General features: G+C 40.7%; 1 pseudogene; it reads left to right on the top strand.

The window, feature by feature from the left end:
- The first annotated feature begins 15,943 nt into the window (after positions 1-15,943).
- On the top strand, positions 15,944-18,409 carry LOC145037635 (putative disease resistance protein At3g14460; annotated as a pseudogene).
- The last annotated feature ends 5,853 nt before the right edge of the window (positions 18,410-24,262 follow it).

Here is a 24,262-nt window from a genome sequence, read left to right as displayed (position 1 = left end):
ACCGTCTCGTACCTCGTCCGGTGAGTTCATACCCCTACGGCTTTTTCACTGTTTTCAATGTTTTCAGGGGGGGGGGGGGAATACAAGCAAAATATAACTGTTTTCCAATCACAACATTGATGTGTTTCAAACAATATCTGACAAACCTATAAACTCTGTTACTCCTTATGTATTATGCTGAGCATAAGGAATGACTATTCGATTTCAACTAAATGGATTTTAGTTAAGGAAACAATCAAACTAATCAAATTATTATGGGAATAATTTGGGGGTCTTTACTGTTCTTTCTATATTATACTGATATCTATACGAAGTTATTAGATAAACTATGTCTGTTTCAGTTTATCTCCGTATCATTAGAATGTATTGTCAGATAATTTCATGTATGTATCTATACTTTACTGTACTATGTTTCACAATCTTCTGTATATCGATATCTTACAAGAACCCTGTGAATAGTTTAGTACTAGTTTGTAAGATAGTCACTACCCTTTATGGATGATCAGTAAATCCTCCCCGGAAGTGTAACCAGAGTCTCCTAGAGGGAGAGCGCGGAATTTGTGAATAGATCTATTCGGGATTGACAATCCCACACCTTAACTGCTAGCTACAGTTAGGCGGGCACACCTAGGGTGACAAATTTCTGGATATCGTTCGACGTCTGACAAACGTCAAGGAGGTCACGTTTTCGTATTAGTATGGTTACCCGACTCATAATATGTATTAATACCTGCTTATTCACAGTTTGGGTTTAGAAACTATATCTCGTTCGGGATAGTGATCCCATGGTTTTGTATCTATATTTTATATCTCTTTCGGGATTGCGATCCCATGATATTGTTTCTAGATCTCTTTCGGGATAGTGATCCCATGGTATTATCAAACTATTTTGTATCCATGTCCTATACGGGATAGTGATCCCATGGTTTATTCCTATATCTCTTTCGGGATAGTGATCCCATGGTATTAATCAAACTATTTTGTATCTAGTTCGGGATAGTGATCCCATGGTTTTGTATTTACAACTTGTACGGGATGTCTTTCCCCATGGTCTTTAACTATATCTTATACGGGATAGTGATCCCATGGCTTTCTAAATCTATAACTTATACGGGATAGTGATCCCATGGATTTCAAAATCTATATCTTATACGAGATAATGATCCCAAGGTTTTGTGTCTTTAACTATATCTTATACGGGATAGTGATCCCATGGTTTTCTAAATCTATATCTTATACGGGATAGTGATCCCATGGTTTTCTAAATCTGTATCTTATTCGGGATAGTGATCCCATGGTTTTAATCTATATTTACATATATACATCAACTTATCTCGCATTTAGTACGGGACGATTATCCCATGATCTTAAACCTGTGCTTTCAGATGTGTCAAACTATCTTATATGTCTTTCGGGATAGTGATCCCAAGATTTTCATTATATAGTTTTGTGTGTTAAACTATACCTTGTGTTATACAACCGATCTTACAATTAGGAAAATATGGGATTTTCCTAGGGTAAAATACAATACATAATCGAATTGGTAACCGATGATAACTTAACCAATTTCACATAAGAAAATATGGGATTTTCTTGGATAACAAACTGTTTCGGAAAATAAAGGAAACCGATACATTTTCATAAAACAAAACCGCTTATGAACTCACCAGCTTTATGCTGATTTTCAAACCGCTTGTATTCTCAGGTCCAAGTTAGACAGGTACCCGATGATCTCTTTTGATGAAGACGGAGTGCGTGGAAGACTTGTCTCAACTTTTGTTAATATGATGCATATGTATATCGTGTATAACTTTACTTTTGAAACAAATGTAAACTTTCATATGTATGTAATGTAATGTTTGTTTACTGTGATTACTATGTACATTGGATTTGATACACAACGTGGTAGTCAACCCCAGAGACGTTTCCGCCTTTGGTTTTCGGGGTGTGACACACAGGGTGGTGATGCGTTGCTATTCCGGGAGTTCAGCAACACGAAACCGCTAGAGTTTGATGGGATCCAGGACCCAGTGGCGGCTATGAGGTGGATTTCAGACATGGATGGGTGTTTCTTCACTTGCTCATCTCCTGAGCATTTGAGAGTCCGGTTCGCGCTGAACCAGCTTCGCTTGGGAGCGAAGGACTGGTGGAAGTTTGTGACAGCGCACTTTTCACCTGCTGAGCTTGCAGCAGTGACCTGGGAAAGGTTCACTGTCATGTTCTGAGATGAGTATGTTCCCCAGGTGGAGAGGGAGCATTTGGCCCAGGAGTTTCTAACCCTCAAGCAGGGTACTGAGTCTGTTACAGTGATTACCAGGATGTTCCACGAGAGGGCGATGTTCTGCCCTGAGCACGTGTCCACTGAGCAGGCACGCATGAGCCGATATTTGAGTATTTTGAGGCGAGACATTCGGGAGTTCGTGGCGAACTCCTCGTACCGAACATTTGTCGAGCTTCAGGAAAATTCCCGGAAGAGGGAGATTGAGCTAGAGACTCAGGACACGGAGGAGGCATAGTCTCAGGTGAGGGATCGGCGACCGGCATAGTCCCAGCCGGCAGCCAAGCGGGCCAAGCCCGCTGATCCCAAATCTGGGAGCCAGAAGGGCTGCACTTGTGGAAAGTGCGGCAAGGGTCATGATGGAGTATGTAGAGCTGGATCTTGCTACAAATGTGGCAAGGAGGGGCATATGGCCAAGGACTGCCCCAAGGGGTTTGCAGTATGTTTTCACTGCAACCAGACCGGACACCGGAAGGCGGAGTGTCCGCAGTTGCGGGGATCAGCTCAGGGATCTGCCCCTGCCACCATCAGAGCTACCGAGAGTAGGCCAGTGAAGGCCGAGGCACCGAGGGCACGAGGGAGAGCCTTTCAGTTAACCGCGGAGGAGGTCCGCGCAGCGCCCAATGTCGTGGCTGGTATGTATTCTTTCGTGTATTTATTTTGATAATTGAGATATTATGCTTATATTATGTTATGCGTAGGTACTTTTCTTGTGAATTCTGTACCTGCCTTGGTGTTATTTGACTCAGGTGCGAGTCGGTCTTTTGTATCTTTGGCTTTTAGTCAGCATATTAGTGCTAGTTGCGCGGCGCTGAGTCGGCCTCTGAGAGTTTCCATAGCTGAAGAGAGGGTGATATATGCCACAGAGGTGATCTGCGGGTGCATACTCGAGATTTTCGGTGTTGAGTTCCCGATTGATTTGGTTCCTATTGCGATGGGTGATGTCTGTGTCATTGTGGGCATGGACAGGTTGAGCAGATTCGGTGCGGTTATCAACTGCGAGCGACAACGGGTGACCATACGAGACCCTAGTGGGGGAGTTCTTACGGTGTACGGCGAGGGTACACGTTCTAGATCGGGGTTTTGTTCAGCAGCTAGGGTGAGGCAGTGTCTACAACAGGGCTGTAAGGGTTTTGTGGCATACGTTATGGATACGCGGGTTAATTCCGAGAGACCGAGGTCAGTGGAGGAGGTTCCGATAGTGCGTGAGTTCCCAGATGTCTTTCCTGAGGAGTTGTCGGGTGTGCCTCCTGAGAGGCAAGTGGAGTTCAGTATCGATTTGGTTCCGGGAGCCGCGCCTATTGCCAAGGTGCCTTATCGCCTTGTACCTTCAGAGATGCAAGAGTTGTCCTCACAGCTTCAGGAGCTGTTGGGAAAGGGGTTTATTCGGCCGAGCAGCTCATTGTGGGGACCGCCTATCCTTTTTGTCAAGAAGAAGGATGGTTCACACCGGATGTGCATTGATTACCGTGAATTGAACAAGCTGACGGTCAAGAACCGTTACCCGTTGCCGAGGATCGACGATTTGTTCGATCAGTTACAGGGAGCATCTTGGGTCTCCAAGATCGATTTGAGGTCTGGATACCATCAGGTGAGGGTGCGAGATGAGGACATACAGAAGACAACATTCAGGACGCGTTATGGGCATTACGAGTTTGTGGTGATGACTTTCGGGCTCACCAATGCCCCGACAGTATTCATGGATCTCATGAACAGAGTGTGTAGGATGATGCTGGATCGGTCAGTGATTGTATTCATCGATGACATCTTGGTATATTCGAGATCTAGGGAGCAGCATGAGGAGCATTTGAGGGAGATCCTCGGAGTTCTGAGATCGGAGAGGCTTTATGCCAAATTCTCCAAGTGTGATTTCTGGTTGCGAGAGGTCCAGTTCCTGGGACATCTCGTTAACCAGAAAGGGATATTGGTCGACCCGGCCAAAGTTGAGGTAGTGATGAGATGGGAGGTGCCGAGGTCACCCTCCGAGATCAGGAGTTTTCTAAGGTTGGCCGGTTATTATCGTAGATTTATCAAGGATTTCTCTAAGATCGCAGTGCCACTCACCAGATTGACCCGAAAGGGTGTAGCTTTTTCATGGGGCCTCGAGCAGCAGGCCTCCTTTGAGACGCTTCGCCAAAGGTTATGCGAGGCTCCGGTGTTAGCCCTCCCGGAGGGAATGGAGGACTTTGTGGTGTACTGTGATGCATCGATCCTGGGGATGGGAGCGGTGCTGATGCAGAGAGGGCATGTAATAGCATACGCATCGAGGCAGCTGAAGCCACATGAGATTAGGTATCTCACCCATGACCTAGAGTTGGGGGCAGTGGTGTTTGCTCTCATGATTTGGCATCACTATCTGTATGGGGTTTGATGTACAATATAGGTGGACCATAAGAGTCTGAAGTATTTGATGTATCAACCCAACCTAAATATGCGGCAGAGGAGGTGGTTAGATGTGGTTAAGGATTATGATTGTGAGATCCTGTACCATCCGGGCAAGGCTAATGTGGTAGCCGACACCCTGAGTCGCAGGGCGAAGAGCGCCCCGTTGCGAGGTGTCTGTTTGCATTTGACCGTGATGGCTCTGGTGTTGGACACCATTCGTGGAGCACAGGCTGAGGCAGCAAGATTAGAGAACCAGAAGAAAGAGCGAGTTGTAGGATTAGTATCGGAGTTTGTTACCGATGGTCGGGGACTTATGAAATTTCAGGGGCGGATTTGGGTACCGTTTGTGGGAGGGACACGTACCATCTTGATGGAAGAGGCTTATCGGTCGAAATTATCGATCCATCCCGGGGCCACTAAGATGTATTTGGATCTGAGGAAGGAGTATTGGTGGCCCTGTATGAAGAGGGATGTTGCATGGTTTGTTGAGAGGTGCTTAACTTGTCGTAGGGTTAAGGACGAGCACCAGAGACCGCATGGTAGGTTGCAGCCGTTGGAGGATCCCGAATGGAAGTGGGAACAGATTACCATGGATTTTATCACCAAGTTGCCAAGGACTGCGAGGGGAGTCGATGCAATTTGGGTGATTGTGGACAGATTGACGAAGAGCGCTCACTTCCTTGCTATTAGTGAGAGCTCCTCCGCAGAAAAGTTAGCAGAGATGTACGTGAGGGAAGTGGTATCTCGGCATGGGGTGCCAATCTCGATTGTCTCAGACCGGGATGTACGTTTCACTTCCAGATTCTGGAAGAAGTTTCATGAGGAGCTGGGTACTAGGCTGCATTTTAGTACCGCATATCACCCCCAGACAGACGGACAGAGTGAGTGGACGATTCAGACACTCGAGGACATGCTCCGGGGATGTGTATTGGATTTCGGGGGAAGTTGGGATCCTGTACCATCCGGGCAAGGCTAATGTCGTAGCCAACGCCCTGAGTCACAGGGCGAAGAGCGCCCCGTTGTGAGGTGTCTGTTTGCGTTTGACCGTGATGGCTCCGGTGTTGGACAACATTCGTGGAGCACAGGCTGAGGCAGCGAGATCAGAGAACCAGAAGAAAGAGCAAGTTGTAGGATTAGTATCGGAGTTTGTTACCGATGGTCGGGGACTTATGACATTTCAGGGGTGGATTTGGGTACCGTTTGTGGGAGGGACACGTACCATCTTGATGGAAGAGGCTCATCGGTCGAAATTATCGATCCATCCTGGGGCCACTAAGATGTATTTGGATCTGAGGAAGGAGTATTGGTGGCCCTGTATGAAGAGGGATGTTGCGTGGTTTGTTGAGAGGTGCTTAACCTGTTGTAGGGTTAAGGCCGAGCACCAGAGACCGCATGGTAGGTTGCAGTCGTTGGACGTTCCCCAATGGAAGTGGGAACAGATTACCATGGATTTTCTCACCAAGTTGCCAAGGACTGCGAGGGGAGTTGATGCAATTTGGGTGATTGTGGACAGATTGACGAAGAGCGCTCACTTCCTTGCTATTAGTGAGAGCTCCTCCGCAGAAAAGTTAGCAGAGATGTACGTGAGGGAAGTGGTATCTCGGCATGGGGTTCCGATCTAGATTGTCTCAGACCGAGATGTACGTTTCACTTCCAGATTATGGAAGAAGTTTCATGAGGAGCTAGGTACTAGGCTGCATTTTAGTACCGCATATCACCCCAGACAGAAGGATAGAGTGAGCGGACGATTCAGACACTCGAGGACATGCTCCGGGCATGTGTATTGGATTTCGGGGGAAGTTGGGATACGTACTTGCCCTTAGTAGAGTTTTCTTACAACAACAACCATCATTCGAGCATTGGTATGCCACCCTTTGAGCTGTTGTATGGGAGGAGGTGTCGGACGCCCATTTGCTGGGGAGAAGTCGGACAACATGTTATGGGCAACACTGAGATCATACTTCAGACGACAGAGCAGATCCAGCAGGTCAGACAGAGGTTATTGACCGCTCAGAGTCGACAGAAGAGCTATGCGGATAGACGCCGGTCTGCGCTTGAGTTTCAAGTCGGCGACTTTGTGCTCCTGAAGGTCTCTCCTTGGAAAGGAGTGATTTGATTCAGGAAGAGGGGCAAGTTGGGGCCCCGATATATTGGTCCATTTCGGGTGATCGCGAGGATATGCAGGGTAACCTATCGATTGGAATTGCCAGCAGAGTTGGGGCAGATTCACGAGACTTTCCATGTTTCGCAATTGCAGAAGTGTATAGCCGACGAGTCGGTAGTGGTTCCATTAGAGGATATTCAGGTGGATGTGAGCCTGAATTATGCTGAGAGACCAGTGGCAATCAGAGATCGGAAAATCAAGGTTCTGAGGAACAAGGGAGTACCCTTGGTTTTAGTCCAGTAGCAGCATCGGAAGGGATCCGATATGACTTGGGAGCCAGAGGGTGAGATGCGTGAGCAGCATCCGGAGCTATTTGCAGAGCGAGACTTCGAGGGCGAAGTCTAGTTCTAGTGGGGGAGAATTGTAACAGCCCGGATTCCCAGGTATTATTCATTTTTATATTTTTAGTATTTTGTGAGGAGACTCGGCGAGTTGGAGCTCAAACTCGTCAAGTAGGATCGCGATTTGGGCAAGGATTCACGTCTGGACTCAGCGAGTCGATGCTGTTTAATGAAACCCTAATTCCCCGGGTTTGGAGCCTATTTAAAGGCACTTATAGCCTCCTATTTGCGGCTACTAGTCCCTTGAGAGAACCCTAAGAGAGCTAGTTCATTTTGGGAAAGAGGAAGTCACTTTTGGGCCTTTGTATTCCTTGTTTAGCAAGAGGAGGGTGGCAAGAGCAAGGAGGAGGTGAGATTACAGCAGATCAGAGTCCAGAGGCTTCATTTTGAGGTAAGGGTTCGAATCTCCTTCAATTATAGGGATGATCTTTAGAGTTAGGGTTTTATACCCCTTTTGCAGAGTGATTATGTGAAGCAAATAGTCCTTCTTCGAGTTTGTGCCTTGGATCTGGACTCAAAGAGGTCCAGAGACCTTAACCATTAGAGCTTTTTGGGTGATTATGGAGTCTTTGGACCTAGGTGGTTATTTTTGGGACAAAATATCCTTTTGATGCCTTGTGGGGGTTAAACAAGCATCAAGCTTCGAACTTTACGTGACATTCATGGTTGGGAAGGATAGATCTAGGGTTTGGGAAAGCAGATCTGACCTCAGAAGGTCAATAAAAGTGTGTGCATGGCATGAACTCGCTGAGTCGTTCTTAGGACTCGAAGAGTAGGGTTGGGGTTTCACGTAATATGTTCAGTGAGTGGACTCGTCGGGTTGGGGGATAACCCAGTGAGTCAGGAAGAGTTAATATAGGGTTGAGTCAAGCCGGAACTCACCGAGTTGTTCTTGAGACTCTGCGAGTTGAGTCGTGGTTGTCGTGCGATTCAAGCCAGGTGGAAACTCGTCGAGTTAGTTGAGTGCTTGACGTGCCAAGAAAGATCCGAGGGAGTTAGTGAACGCGTTAGACTCGCCAAGTTGCTTTGGTGCACTCGTCGAGTCCGGTCAAAGTTGACCGTTGACTAGAGTTGTCCAATGTTGACTTGATAGGATTGGTCTTGTGTTATAGGAAGATTATAGTGCAGAGGAACGAGCACAAGTGATTCTAGGGATTTGCGAGTTATCGAGATACACGAGGTGGGTCTTCTCACTATACTTTACCTTGAGTAGGCAACTAGAGTTATGTGATACAATGCTTGTATGCTATATGTGTGTTATGTGTTGCGCTGCATTATTCTATGTGATTTATGTTGTGCATGTTTACAGAGTTAGAACCTGAGGGTTCACAGAGTTCGGGTGCACGGACCCATAGAGTTATAGCCTCGAGTGGCTAATATGTGTTATATGTGATATTTTGGGGAACTCACTAAGCTTTGTGCTTACAGTGTTTTGGTGTTATTTGTTTCAGGTACTAGTGACGACCGTGGAAAGGCGCTGGCTTGATCAGTACACACACACGAGATTTTATGTTATGAGATCTTGGGATTTTTGTATGACATGAATTGTATTTAAAACATGGGTGTTTTTATGAATATTAAATGAATTATGTTATTATAAAAATTCGAAAAATTATTTTTGAAATTTACGGTGTTACAGTGTCTGTCCGACAAGAGGGTATGTTTTGAGTGCCATGAAGTAGGGCATGTTCTTAAAGACTGTCCAAAGAGGAAGGATGCCGCAAAGCCGAATCTACCACCAAAGCCGAAGGCGAGAGCCTTTCAGATGACACTTGAAGCTGCAAAAGAAGAAGTTGATGTCGCTTCAAGTACCTTTCTCGGAAACGAATTGCCTGCCCAAATTTTGTTTGATTCTGGAGCCAATTACTCCTTTATATCGCATGAATTTGGTAGAAAGCTAGCTTTTCCTGTAGATAGGCTAGTTAATGCCTTATTAGTCTAGATTGCTAGTCGAAATTTTGTACCTGTTAGCCATCGTATGAAAAGCATCCTCATTGACTTGGATGGGAATAAGTTCCAAGAGGAATTATTGCCTATCGAGTTAAATGGATTCGACATAGTTTTAGGAATGGATTGGCTTAGCGCCAACGATGCAGAAATATTATGTAGAAAGAAGATAGTAAAAGTAAACCCGCCAGGGAAAGAGTCATTTATGGTGTATGGAGACAAACGCAGAGTAAATTCTGGAATCATTTCCCTAATGAAAGCCAGAAAGTGTTTGGCCAAGGGATTTACATCATATTTAGCGGTCGTGATCGATGCTAAGATGGAAAAGAAGGAGGTGCAGAATATTCCGGTGGTGTGTGATTATCTGGAAGTCTTTCCCGAAGATCTTCCTGGATTGCCCCCTGATCGACAAGTAGAATTTTGTATCGACTTGTTACCAGGAAAGATGCCGATAGCAAAAGCACCTTATTGATTAGCACCAATAGAAATGAAAGAACTTATGACACAACTTCAGGAGTTATTGGACAAAGGTTTCATTCGACCTAGTTCGTTGCCCTGGGGAGCCCCTGTGTTATTTGTAAAGAAGAAAGACGGAAGCATTAGAATGTGCATCGATTACAAAGAGCTAAACAAAGTGACGATAAATAACAAGTACCCGTTGCCAAGAATCGATGACTTGTTCGACCAGTTACAAGGTTCGAACTATTTCTCGAAGATCGATCTTAGGTTGGGATACCATCAACTAAAGGTGAGAGAGCAGGATATCGAAAAGAATGCGTTTAGAACAAGATATGGACACTATGAATTTTTGGTTATGTCGTTCGGACTAACCAATGCCCCAACATCTTTCATGGATTTGATGAATAGGGTTTGTAAACCATTCCTAGATAAATCCGTGATAGTATTCATAGACGACATCTTGATTTATTCGAAGAGCAAGCAGGAGCTTGAAAAGCATCTGCGTGAAGTGCTAGAAGTCCTGGAAAAGGAGAAGTTGTATGCAAAGTTCTCCAAATGTGAATTTTGGATTCAAGAAGTCCAATTTTTAGGGCATGTGGTTAACCAAGAAGGAATAATGGTTGACCCAGCAAAGATTGAAGCTGTAATGAAGTGGGAACAACCAAAAAGTCCTACGGAGATTCAAAGCTTTTTAGGATTAGCTAGATATTACCGAAGGTTTATCCAAGGCTTTTCTTCGATTGCTACTCCATTAACAACTTTGACCCACAAAGGAGCTACTTATGCTTGGAATGAGAAGCATAAGGAAGCCTTTGAGAAGCTGAAGAAGAGATTGTGTGAAGCACCGATTCTTTCGTTGCCTGAAGGAGTTGATGATTTCGCAGTTTATAGCGATGCATCTGGAGTTGGGTTAGGTTGTGTTCTGACCCAAAGGGATAAAGTGATAGCGTATGCATCGAGGCAATTGAAGGAACATGAAAAGAACTACCCCACTCACGATTTGGAGTTGGCAGCGGTAGTATTCGCCCTAAAGATATGGAGGCATTATCTTTATGGCAAAAAGTGTAAACTTTTCACTGATCATAAGAGTCTCCAATATCTCTTTAATCAGAAGTAATTGAACATGAGGCAACGACGCTGGCTATAGTTACTCAAGGACTACAACTGTGAGATACTTTACCACCCTGGTAAAGCAAATGTTGTTGCTGATGCTCTCAGTCGGAAGGTAAACCTTGAAAAGAAAAGGCCAAGAGCGTTGAGAATTGAAGTTGTCTCGACAATTGTGGAAAGTATAAAGAAAGCTCAAGAGGGAGATTTAGAGACAAATGACCGAAAGGAAGAACGCTTGGGCAAAACTTTAGTATTCGGTACAAACAACCAAGGGTTGAGGGTATTCCAAGATACGATTTGGGTACTTAAGACAGGTGGAGTAAGAGATCTTCTGATGAAAGAAGCTCACAAGACCATGTACTCGATTCATCTCGGCAGTACAAAAATGTATAGGGATCTAAAACCCTATTATTGGTGGCCGACGATGAAGCTCGATGTTGCTAAGTATGTGGCCGAGTGTGTAACTTGTGCTAGGGTTAAGGCACAACATCAAAAATTGTATGGGAGTTTTGAACCTTTACCCGTACCCATGGGTAAATGGGAAGACGTCACCATGGATTTTCTGGCTAAACTGCCCAGAACAAGGAATGGGCACGACATGATTTGGGTGGTCGTTGATCGCTTCACTAAGAGTTCGCATTTTATAGCAGCCAAAGAGAAATGGTCTATGGATAAACCTGCGAATTCTTATGTGAAGGAACTTGTGAGGCTTCACGGTGTTCCGCTAACAATTGTATCCGATCGTGACAGCCATTTTACCTCAAGGTTTTGGAGGAGTCTACAAGAGGAATTGGGTACCAAGTTGTGTTTAACTATAGCTTATCATCCACAAATCGATGGTCATAGCGAACGAACAATTCAAACATTGGAGGATATGCTGAGAGCATGTACCCTAGAATTCCAAGGTAACTGGGATGAACACTTACCTCTAGTAGAATTCTCCTATAATAATAGTTTCCACTCAATCATTAATATGGCACCTTATCACGCTTTGTATGGGGAAAAGTGTCGAACGCCATCATGTTGGCTGGAAGTTGGGGAAAAGCAGTTATGGGACCTGAAATAGTCCATCAGACTACCGAAAAGTTGAAAGTGATAAGAGAAAGGATGTTAGCTGCTCAAAATCGAAAAAAAAGAGTTATGCTGACAAGAAAAGACAACCGATAACCTTTGAAGTTGGAGATTCGGTTTTACTTAAAGTCTCACCGTGGAAGGGACTTATAAGATTTGGGAAACGAGGAAAGTTGAGTCCAAGGTTTATTGGACCGTTCAAAGTTCTTCAAAAGATCGGGAATCAAGCTTACAAGCTAGAGTTACCGGAAGAACTGGAGGGTATTCATAACACCTTTCATGTGTGTTACTTGAGAAAGTTCACGGGAGATGTGCCCGAAATAATTCCAACTTCTGAGTTAAGGTTAGATGAAAATAAGAGGTTGATCGAAGAACATGAGGCAATCATTAACCGTAAGACTATGAAGTTGCGACGCAAGATGGTCGATTTAGTGCTTGTGCGTTGGAAACATATGAATGGACCAAATCTCACTTTGGAAACAGAGAGTAACACGATGAGTCGCTACCCGCAGTTGTTTGGTGATATGTGATTCCGGGGACGAAATCATCCTAAGGGGGAGAGAATTGTAACACTCGTGTTTCTAGCCTAGGAATTTATATTGAGGTGATACTCTAGGTTTACCTTTGTAACTCATTTTGAAGAAATGAAAAGGAATTATGTGAATATTATGTGTGTTATGCTTAATTATTAGCGTTTATTTAATTAAGAATAAAATAAGTGTCAATATTAAAGTATGAGATAATCCTGATATCTTTACATAAAGTTTTAGTGCTCGAAACAAGGATTTCAAGGATATAAAGAATACTAAAATCCAAGTTATAACGAAGAAGTTATGACCTGTCGAAGTTTCGCGACAAAACCGACATGGTGCTGAATGTCGTAAAAAGTGAGTTTTTGATAAACTACTTTTTAGCCTTAGTAATCTAAAAAAAAGTCGTAGTATTTGTCAAACTGAGAAGTTCGATAAAAAGAACGCCCAAATCTGACTTCGTATGAGTAAGTTATGATTTTTCGAAGTTTCATCTTAGTAGTAGACAGCTAAAAACTCGAAATTTAGATCGAGCGATTTTTAGCCGACACAACCTAAACTAGAATTGAAGGTCTCGTCATTAGGAGCACAACAGTAAAAAGTCTAACAAAAACGGATGTCGGATGAAGAAGTTATGAATTTTTAACGAATTTCCTATCCCGGTCTGTTAAAAATAATAATATAAAATTTAAAGTCAAAATTAGCCGACGAAGTATAAATGGAAGTTGTAGAGCGTAATTTTAGCTACGCGTGCATATAAAGAACGTCAAAAATGGAGCCCGTATGCGAAAGTTATGAATTTTAGAAGATTTTGGCACAAAATTCGAGAAATTTCGCATAGATAAGCTTCACCCGGAAGTGCCATGTGTCCTCGCTTCGCATGTGCCACGTATCCAGAACCTGCTGATTCACCGAGCCACCTGGCAAGACGTGTTGCCTTCCCTCGCATGCGAGACTGCCCCGTGTCCTCTTCTGATTCGACCAAAGGGAGGCCCAACCGAAGCTCGCAGCTGGACCGAGCCTCGCATCGCCTAGCCTCCGAACCTCGCATGTGGATTAGTAGACCGCAGTCCAATCAGAGGCCAACACCGAGCCCTTCGCACATGCTACCCTCGTGCGAGCCTTCCCTGCGAACCCTTGGATCTACGAGGCGTGTCTTCTTCCTGACCGTCCGATCAGAAGCCTCGCCCCTATAAATAGAAGGGTGCGAGACCTCCCGGGTAACTTTGAAAATTTGTCAATTTTAACCCCAAAAATAATATTTTCTTCATCTTAACATCCCGCAAAGCCACGGTATCGATTGTAAAGCCCGGAATACTCCACGAAGTGCCCGAGAAGCCCGGAAAATTTATCTTTTCGGTTTCGAAGCCCGACTTTTGCAAAGCCCGGTTTCTCAATAAAACTCCCGGTTTTATTAGAAACGATCGTTTTAGGAAACGAATTGCTGCCCGATTATCATCAAACCAAGTGAGTGTATAGTCACTTTCATTTTACACATAGATATGAAGTATTTACCTTATAATACGTGTTATGTGTAGATATATTAATTTTTTATTTGAGGTAACTGTTGAGTTGATGTTTTATACAAGTTTTAAACTATATAAGTATTTTTATCTACAAATATGTTGGGTAGAACATGGGTAGATAGTGATGTGTGATAAAATAAAATTGATGAGAGGCCTCGATATGTTTTGAGATCCAGTCATCTAGCGGAGTTTGGATGACGACCACGGACTTTCTAGACAGTTTAGTGGGAAACATTCGCAGGTCCGCAACCTGTAGGTGTTAATGAACTGAGAGTGTTCATTCGCTGTACTCCATCCCCCTCATGGTTGCCTTTAGGACATGTATGGCTGAGGAAACCCCTTAGCAGTAGTGTCCATCCCGATGATATTCTTTAGGCTAGGTCCCTTGTGATAAGTGTTTAGGGACGTAAAGTGAGGATAACAGGAACGGGTAATCAGGGTTATTGTTGATCGATGAACTTAGTAAGTTTATTATTATTGTGGGTTGAAAACCCTATATGCTCACCAGGCTCCCAAGCCTGACCCACTCAGCTTTTTATGTTACAGGTAGTGGACCCCGAGCATAGTCGGAGGACGACAAGATATTTTTGGATTATAGGCCAGTAGTTGTAAATAACTGTTGAAATGCTTATAATGTCTTGTTTATGCTTTTAATCTGTATCGGAACATGACGTCCCGAGGTTTTGATATATATATATATATATATATATATATATATATATATATATATATATATATATATATATATATATATATATATATATGGAAAACATATACCTTCTTAATGAAGGGTTTTGATAAACTTTTATCATATTTTGTTTGGGGACCAATTCCGCAACATCTTTTAAAAAGATTTCTCTGATTTTATTTTAAAAAACATAAATTAAATCGGTCTTTTCTGGCCGAGAAATTAGGGGATGTCACAAATCCCTTGGATATTTTGGTATCCTAATGTTGTTAACACATGAAGTTATGTGTGATTAAAAAGAGTTGTAACAACTAAATGTACGAAATATCTAGCTAGGCACGAATTACTTACTAAATATTAGGAGTTGTGAAGAAATGGCTTCTGGAGTTCGTGGTTGAATCATTGGGATGGTTTACTGAGATCTCATAGAGTGTGAAATATGTTTGTGGAATGAGAAATGGGGTTTACGCCCCTTTTTACGAGAATAAGGAAATTGATTTGGTATGTGCTTGGTTTGCTGGTAGGCAATGCATAGGTTACTGAGATTTGTATTGGAAATAATCAATTATAGCTCACAATCCCTAAACACCTTGAATTGAAAAGGAGTTCACGGTTCCATATTCCTTTTCTCTTTTGAGTTTACAACCTAATATGCTCATGTGGAGGGGTTTACGGCCTAAAGGTTCTCATGGGGAGGATTTTACGCTCAATATGATGCCTAGGAATGTGTTCATGGTCAAGGTTTTGATTAGCCAAGTAATTCACGGCCAAAGTGGCCCCTCGAAAGTTGTTCACGGCCTAGATTGCTTCTCCTTAGGTGTTCATGGCCATTCTTTTGAAGTTTATGGTGGTTCACGATCATGTTTGTTTCTAGGGAAAAGTTCATGGTCCTGAAGTGCATATGAACTTTAATGTATTTGCTTTATGTAATATGGCTAATGTCTTGACGTAACTTAATTTCTTATTGGTTTTCATTGACTTAGGAGGCTTCAGGGTAGTCTAATTATCAAAGATTACATTACCAAGAACGCAATAATAGTATAACTATAACGATTACATATACAGGACTCCTTTAGCTTAGCTTTTGGACTTGAAATTTCCAATTGTGACAACGAAGGCGTGACAATACACAAAATCCAATAGACTTTATGATTTGATACTCTGATTTTGACTCCATGTTGTAAAAGAATGAATTTATGGTGTTTAACTTTTATGAAATGACTTTTAATTCCTTTTAAAATTTGAAAAACGTTTACCTTGGTGTTTAAGACGTTACATATGGTATGATTAAAATGTCATGTACATAATATTGGACTTATAATTAACTTCTCCTTGTCAAACTCAAAGTCCTTGTTTGAAGTAGTTGTTTGCATACTGCTCCTTGTTCCCCAAGGACTTTGAGTTTGACAAGGAGAAGTTAATTCTGTTGTGGATGGCAGAAGGTTTTTTGCAATCAATGACAAATAAGACAATGGAACGCTTGGGTCTCGAGTATTTTAATGCGTTGTGGTCAAGGTCATTTTTTCAACCTGCACCAAATGATAGATCGTTGTTTGTGATGCATGATCTCATGAGTGACTTGGCCACATCTGTTGTTGGAGAGTTTTTTTCAAGGGTAGACATTGGGACGGAGAAAGAACATAGGAATGAATCATTCGAAAAGTACCGTCATTTGTCATTTGTTTGTGAGGAATACATGGTTTCTGGAAGGTTCGAGCCACTAAAAGGAGCTAAAAGTTTGAGAACGTTATTAGCGGTATCTGTTGGGGTGATAAAAAATTGGCAAAGATTCTACTTATCGAATAAGGTCCTGAAGAACTTACTTCAGGAGTTTCCATTATTAAGGGTCCTAAGTTTGAGTCATCTTGGCATAAGCGAGGGACCCGAATTCATTGGCAGTCTAAAGCACTTGTGGTATCTGAATTTATCTCTAACTGATATCAAGCTTTTCCAGAAAATGTCTGCAATCTTTATAATCTCCAGACATTGATCCTTTTTGGCTGTGAAAGTTTAACTAAGTTGCCCAACAGCTTCTTAAGGCTTAAAAACTTGAGGCATTTGGACATTAGGAATACTCCTGGTTTGAAGAAGATGCCCTTAGGGATTGGTGAGTTGAAAGGCCTACAAACTCTCTCCAAGATCATAATTACAGGTGAAAACGGATTTGCAATAACCGAGCTTAAAAACTTGCAAAATCTCCATGGGAAAATTTCCATTTGGGGGTTGGGCAATGTACAAAATGAAACGGAGGCACGCGGCTCACACTTATCACAAAAGAGGCTTACCGAGTTAGAGTTGGATTGGGGTTATGGGTTATTGCAAACGAGGCTTAGTATGTTGGAGTTTGCTGTGAGTTTTGGGGATTCTGAATTGAACGTTTTTCGAAAGGAGACACTTGATAAGGAGGTCCTTACTGAGCTGAAGCCTCAAGCTGATAGTTTGAAGAAGCTTGAAATTGTGTCATATGCGGGGTATAGAGTTTCCTAATTGGGTTGGGGATCCTTCGTTTCTTGGGTTGACTCACGTGTCGATATATGGGTGTGAAGAATGTACATCTCTACCAGAACTTGGGCAACTACCATCACTTAAGGAGTTGTATATTGGGAAGATGAGTAAGGTGAAAGTTGTAGGTTGGGAGTTGCTTGGAACAGGTGTTTCATTCCCATCCCTTGAAATTCTAACTTTTGATAGTATGCTATCATGGGGGGTATGGTCAGCCGATAACAATGGGGTTGTAGATGCAGCAGTGTTTCCATGCCTTAAAGAGCTTATTATTCTATTTTGTCCTAATCTGGTTGAAGTCTCACTTGAAAAACTACCTTTACTCAGAGTTATGACAGTAAAAGGATGTGGTCATGGTGTGTTGACAAGCCTGGTTCATGTCGCTTCATCACTCACCAAGTTGATATTAGATGATATTTTAGGTCTTACTCATGAGGTGTGGGGAGGTGTTATGAAGTATCTTAGGGAAGTTAAAGAAGTAAGAATAGAATGCTGTAGTGAAATAAGATACTTGTGGGAATCTGAAGCAGAGGCAGGTAAGCTTCTTACGAATTTAAGGAGGTTGGAGGTAGATAATTGTTCAAACTTGGTGAGTTTAGGAGAGAAAGAGGAGGATAATTAAGGGAGCAACCTAACATCTCTTAGGTGGTTGTGGGTATCTGGTTGTGACAGCTTACAGCATTGCAGCTGTCCAGATAGTCTTCGGTCATTGTTTATTTTTACCTGTGATTCAATTACATTTGTGTCTTTCCCAACAGGAGGAGGGCAGAAGCTCAAGTCACTTTCTATCCGGGACTGGAAGAAACTTAAATCGATGAATGAATTGAAGTTCTTCATCCATTTGACCTCATTCAGAATAGATGAGTGTCCAAGTCTGGATTCATTTCCATTTCCTAACCAAGAGTTGCCGAATCTTGCCTCGTTAACACATTTGGAAATAAAAAACTATACAAGTCTGGATGCTTCCTTTCCTGGTGGGCTTTGGCCTCCAAAACTGTGTTCTCTTACCATAGGAGGGTTGAAGAAGCCCATGTCAGAGTGGGGCCCACAGAGTTTTCCAACCTCACTTGGTTACCTACATCTATATGGCGGACCATATGAAGATGTGACTGATTTTATTCGGTTGTCCGGTCTTTTTCCTTCATCTCTTACTTCTCTTCGCATAGAAAGATTTGAGAAATTGGAATCAGTTTCAACGGGACTCCAACACCTCACCTCCCTCCAGCATCTCAGCATTGTCAAGTGCCCAAAGATGATGGATCTACCTGAAAAGTTGTTGCCTTCGCTTTTGAGTTTGGAAATTACTGAATCCCCAAATCTGAAAACAAAGATTAATATAGGAGGCTCGTATTGGCCAGTCGTCTCTCTAATCCCCTACCTCTGGGGATGACTTTATGTTAATTTGAAGGTGCGTCCTTCTCTATGTATTTTAACTTCTTTTTGTTTCCTAATGTATAAATTAAATAACTGTCAGTCAAACAAAAAAATTTAATATTATCTCCTTAATCCAAGCGTATTTTACAATAAAAGTTCTATTTGGGACTCGATACTTTTTTGTTAACGTGGTATGCTTACTGATTTAATATGACTAGGGTTGTCAACATGGAAGTGTCACAATGGACTGCAAAATGAATTAAATTGGTTAACAAGTCAAATACTTTGAAATTAAAAAATCATTCCATTCGGATATACAAAATAAATGGTGAACTAGGGTTGGTGTGTAGACCTGTCGTTGTCTGTTAAAATTACACAGCTTCCATTTGGAATGACGATGATAATAATAATATCTTATTGAAGCGGTTTAAATACGTGCAAAACATGAATCTTTTGATCAACTAGATCCACAATTAAATATTAGTAGCACTGTTAAGCACTGATTTTTAAACGGAATTAATACTAATTAAATCCATTAAGGTTTAGTAGATGGAATTCTCATCTACTAGATCGATTTTGACTCAGCTAAATATTATTGTATATCTGTGAAACTATTGTGAACATAAATGCTATTTATCTTTCACTTCCATATATTTATTTGTTGCATAGTTTTTCCTTTTAAACCATATTTGGTATTTCTTTTTAGCTTATTTCTTTGGAGGGACCATGAGATGTGTTTTATTGTTTATGACTCATTGAGTCATTGTTCAATTCTCTGTTCTTTTGTTATTTGGTAAAATATTTGCTAAATTGTGCTTGTATAATTACTTGACATAATGTATCCATTAGTCATTTCAGAATGAACAACTTCTGTTGATTTCATTTTTACATGTTCTGAATTTGTGAAAATCTAATTTAGATGTAGAGGTGAAATACCACTTGCTATTAGTTACTTGGAATTAGTTACTGAGGCTTGTATGTGAGATGAGAAACATATTTTGACACCTGTCAAGTTGAACAATGATAATGGAAAACTAGTCCAACTATCCTTTTGAGAACTAAATCTCAATTAGGTACAAAATTGCTCACTGATTTCAATTGCTCATGTAGTTGCTTAATCTTTTCACATTATATATTGACATTCATGTTCCTTGTTTGAATGTCTTTAATTTGTTTTTTTTTTTTGTAAATGTATCTTTGCAAAGGCTTTCTGTAAGTATAAAATTTTGAGTAGTTTCCATAACTCTATGACAGTAGGAGCAATTGATTGATGAAGGGGTGCATTAATACAATAATGAAAGTAATTATTCATTTCAGCCAATTTTGAAATTTGTGGGAGTTATCATAATTGTCCATGGTTTTCAAAATAGTTGCAATTTGATGCTCCCACCAAATATTTTTCACCATTCTGTTTGTTGTGGCTGAATAATATTTGTAGTGATAGAGTCTTTAATCACTGCTTCAATTATTAGACTTCACAATACAAAGTAGAAACAGTTACAATTGCAGGAAAACAAATACATGAATCTCATCTTCACTTTACTGATTACAACTGGATCTAACGTAGGAATGATATCTTGATTACACTATATTGAGTTACAACTTATTTTATACAATACTATATAACTGACATGAACTGTTTCTAAATTCTAATAACAGAAAAACAGCAGAAGAGACAAGGGAAAAACTGTTGTTTGTGATGATTAAGGTTACAAAAGCGAGATGTGTGTTGGTGATGAAACAGTTGCTTCAGCAGGATTGTGAAGAAAGGCGAATCTGGTTTCTGTTTTTTTCTTTGGAATATGAAGATATTTAAGAATGAGAAGAGAGGGCCAAATAGCACTACTGAAGAAGCAGGTATAGTCGATCAATGTATTTTAAGTTCAGTTATTCATAGATCAGCATGTAAAAACTTGTTTCATGTTATCTAACTCCCGTTGAATGTTATTTGCATGATTTTTTCCCCTATTCCTCTTCATTATAGATTTTTGTTACAATTTCAAATCTCAGCATAGAAATGTGAGCGCAAAATTGGCATTATTCATTTTACCTTCCCAAGTGATGCATCGACTTGTGCATATGCTTCTTCGCAAGTATATCCAGCCATTTGTAGTGCAGGTTTAGTGTGGAGGCATGGTTGTTATTTCTCTTTATCCGACTCTTGTTTTAACTTTTATGTTATAAATTTCATAAAATTACAAACTCTCATTGTGGTTGTCAAAAGTATGTGGTTTTGGTCCAAAAAAGTGTCACACCCCGAAACCGATAGCGAAAACGTTCCAGGGCGGAGGACGTCATGTAAAGTATGACAACCAATGTACATAGTAAGCATAGTAACACAACCATTACATTACATAGGAATATTTACATTTATTTGAAAGTAAAAAAATACATGTTTTATATATATCAGTACGAACAAAAGTAAAGACGAGACTTCTGAACGCTCCGTCTTCTCTAAAAGAATGCAAGATACTTGTCTATTGGAAACCTGAGAATACAAGCAGTTTTAGAAATATCAACATAAAGCTGGTGAGTTGATAAGCGGTTTATTTGTAGTGAAAAAATAAGTTTTCCTTTGGTTTTATGAAAAAGTTGTTATCCAAGAAAATCTCATATTTTCTTATAAGAGAAATTTAGTTATCCATTTGTTAGACATCCCGGTTAAGAGAAGTTAATTTATCTCAGGAAAAACCCTTATTTTCCTTAACAGTTGGTGGTTGGTTATCGATTCGGAATGCAGTGTACAAGTATCTACCATACTTGTAGCATTTAAGTGAAGTATCCTGAAAGGCCAGTTATCCTTGAAAAGTACACTAGTTTTAACACGTATATAAAACTAATAAGTAGGTTGTAAACTAATTACCTAAGAGTATTAATTTACTAAGTTCTTTATTACTTAAAAGTAAATCTCTATTATCTAAGTTGCGAGTTCTATAACCATACGATAAACTAGATATGGCAAAAGGCCAGTATCATTTTATGACTTTTGTCACCCGTAGACCTATCGGTCCCACTGTAGCTAGCAGCAAGTTGCGGGGTAGTCAGCCCCGTATAGATATATACACTCACGTCACACTCTCCTTCTAAGAGATTCTGGTTACAGGGGCGGTCCTCCACTCGCGTATCTCCGTGGAGTGTTACAGAGGACGTGTCTCCAATCTTAAGAATAACGAATTTACAAGTAATAATGCGGAAAATCCTATTTTAGATTCTAGTTACAAAGGCGGTCCTCCACTCGCATATCTCTGTGGAGTGTTTCAGAGGACGTATCAAAAGTTCTAAAATTAATGATTTTAATAGTAATGATGTGGAAAATCATTTGTGAAATATAAAATATAACATTTTATAATGGGTTTCGCAATTAGTTTGAAAACTAACTCTGCAAGTCAAACGGTTGGTTAATATGGTTATCAATGTTATAAACATACTGAACATGGAACATTTCATACGGGAAATGTGCCGGTTAGGATGATAAGTGTCAGTTTAAGGCTTGAACACACGCGAGGATCCTATATAACATGAAGTGATACACAATTGTATCTAATTAGAGTTTGAACTACTAATTAAGTGAGATAATACACTCCGATGCGCGAAAACACTTTATCTCAAGTGTTAGAAGTGATACGGGTTGCATCTAAGGAGTGTAGGGCCTAGATAAGGAGTTTACTCTTCAAGTGTAAACCCTTAGGGGTGTTTATGGTCCAAAGACCATATTCCCCATGAGTTTACGGCCATCAACTCATGGATGGGGTGTTTTTGGGTGTCCAAAGGTCTTATAAAGCATAAGGGAAGGTTCTAGGGTTGATTCCATGGCTTAGGAAGTGATTGGGACTTGAAATGACCTTGGAAAAGGGTTTTACGGTTCTTGAAGGACACTTGGGGAGTTTACTGCCATAAACACATGAGCTGTAAACTCGTGCTTAGTTCATTCTTCATGTGTTTTGGTGGTTGTAGGTTAAGCATGCAATGTTCTAGACCTAAATATAAGCCAAGCAAGGTGTTAAGGGAACTTAAACACCCTTTGGAGGTGTTTACGGTTTTGGGAGATCTTCCCAAATTGTAAACTCAAGTGTGTCTCATTTGTGCATGATTTGGTGCATCACATGAAGGAATATAAGGTTCTAGGCACTCATGGAAGCTTTTGGAGGTGTTTAAGGGGCAATTTAACACCTTAAAAGGTGTTTATGGTCTATGAAGGTGTGTTTACGGTCCAAGAATATTCTTGGGCTGTAAACTCATGTTTACTACCCAAATGACATGATTTTGGTTTTCTAGACTCATACATGCAAGTCCTTAAGTCATATCTAAGCACTAGAAGGGATTTGGAAGGGTTTTGGGGATTCAAAACCCTCTTATAGAAGTTTACGGTTTTGGGAGGTGTTCCCAAACCGTAAACACATGATTTTGAGAGTTTTGGATGGTTTAAACACAGATTTGCATGCTTAATAAGTTAAACAACAAGCTAGGATAGATCACTTACGATTTTGGAGCTTGAAGGGGCATTTTTTGGATCAAAACTCGAGTTTTAGAGAGAGTGTAGAGAGAGAAAGTTATGAGGAGGTGGGAAAAAGCTTAAGTGAAGGTTACTCATCCTTTATATAAGGCTTGAATTTGTGGCCTAGAGGAAATCTACCCGATACCGACGTTAAATGGGGTTTACAATTTTACCCGATTAAATAGTCGTAACTCGACTTAGTTGTAACTAAAAATTTTCCAAATAAATATCGAGGGTGTTTTCACGTGATTTTATTTCTTTCCGAAACTTAAGAAAATAAAATAAAAACATTAATTTATTTGCCTAACCCAAAAGTTAATGGAAAATTTTTAATAAAAATAAATTTTATTAACGGAAATGGGTTACAATGACAGAATAAATTTCAGGTTGTCACAAAAAGTATGGTGCAAAAGTTAAGTTTGGATTCTTTGTATGGTTTTGGTCCTAATGCTTATCTTTTTTTTTTCCATAGTTTTGGTCTATACCATACTTGAAATGATAAATATGCCTTTAATTGATTCCTTTTTTAATTAATTTCTTATTATTTTAATTAAAAAAAAAACAGCCACCCTTTTAATTCAACACCCCACCGGCCCACTGCCATCTATGGTTTGCAAAATGAAAATGGTAACGATGATTTTAGGGTTAGGTGTATGATGGTTTCCAAGCAACATCTAGTGATTTACGACGTAAGAATCAATCATTGCTACTCTTTCCTTGATATACAAATCTGCAGATCAATGATCGTAAAGAACATAACAGTGGCGTCTAATGGTTTCCCTCAAATGTAGTTAGGTCAGAAACACCAAAAGCTAATAAGGAGAAACCCTAAATTAGGGTTTATATGAAATCCAGTAAGTCTAGGCGTGGGGTTATAAATTTCGTATATAGGAGAGAAAGGGAGCATATGGATGGTTATGAGATGGAAAAACAACCAATAGGGTTATAGGCTCCAAATAAATCCTCAAGGGTTTTAAACTCTTACAATTTATCCTATCATATTCAAAACCTGCTTGTAACATAACACCCAATGTATTTATTTAATAAATAAATAAACTAATGAGAGAATAGTAGCCCTAAAATAAATAATTATATGTAAAAGGATGGTTTACCAAGGCTAATTGTCATAAATTTAGAAGTTGAGGGTTAAATGGTAAATTATGGACTTTAATTGAAAATAATTTGTCAAGCAAGGGGTGGTTTTGTAAATTTTGGATTAGTTTTGTAAAGATTTTAGAAGATGGGGACTGTCTAGTAAATTCGGACTTGTTATGAAAGAAATTTATGGATTCAGGGTTTAAATGGTAAGTATCGGCCTTTCTTTGAAAGAAAATGTGAAGAGAGGGGCTATTCTTGGCATTATGGAAATTTGTCTTGGGACCAGGTATATAT

Source organism: Lactuca saligna, chromosome 3 (assembly GCF_052625555.1).
Source record: "Lactuca saligna cultivar CGN05327 chromosome 3, ASM5262555v1, whole genome shotgun sequence".
Taxonomy (NCBI): Eukaryota; Viridiplantae; Streptophyta; class Magnoliopsida; order Asterales; family Asteraceae; genus Lactuca; species Lactuca saligna.
Note: the sequence above shows the minus strand (reverse complement) of the source record. Positions and strands in the feature narration are given on the sequence as shown.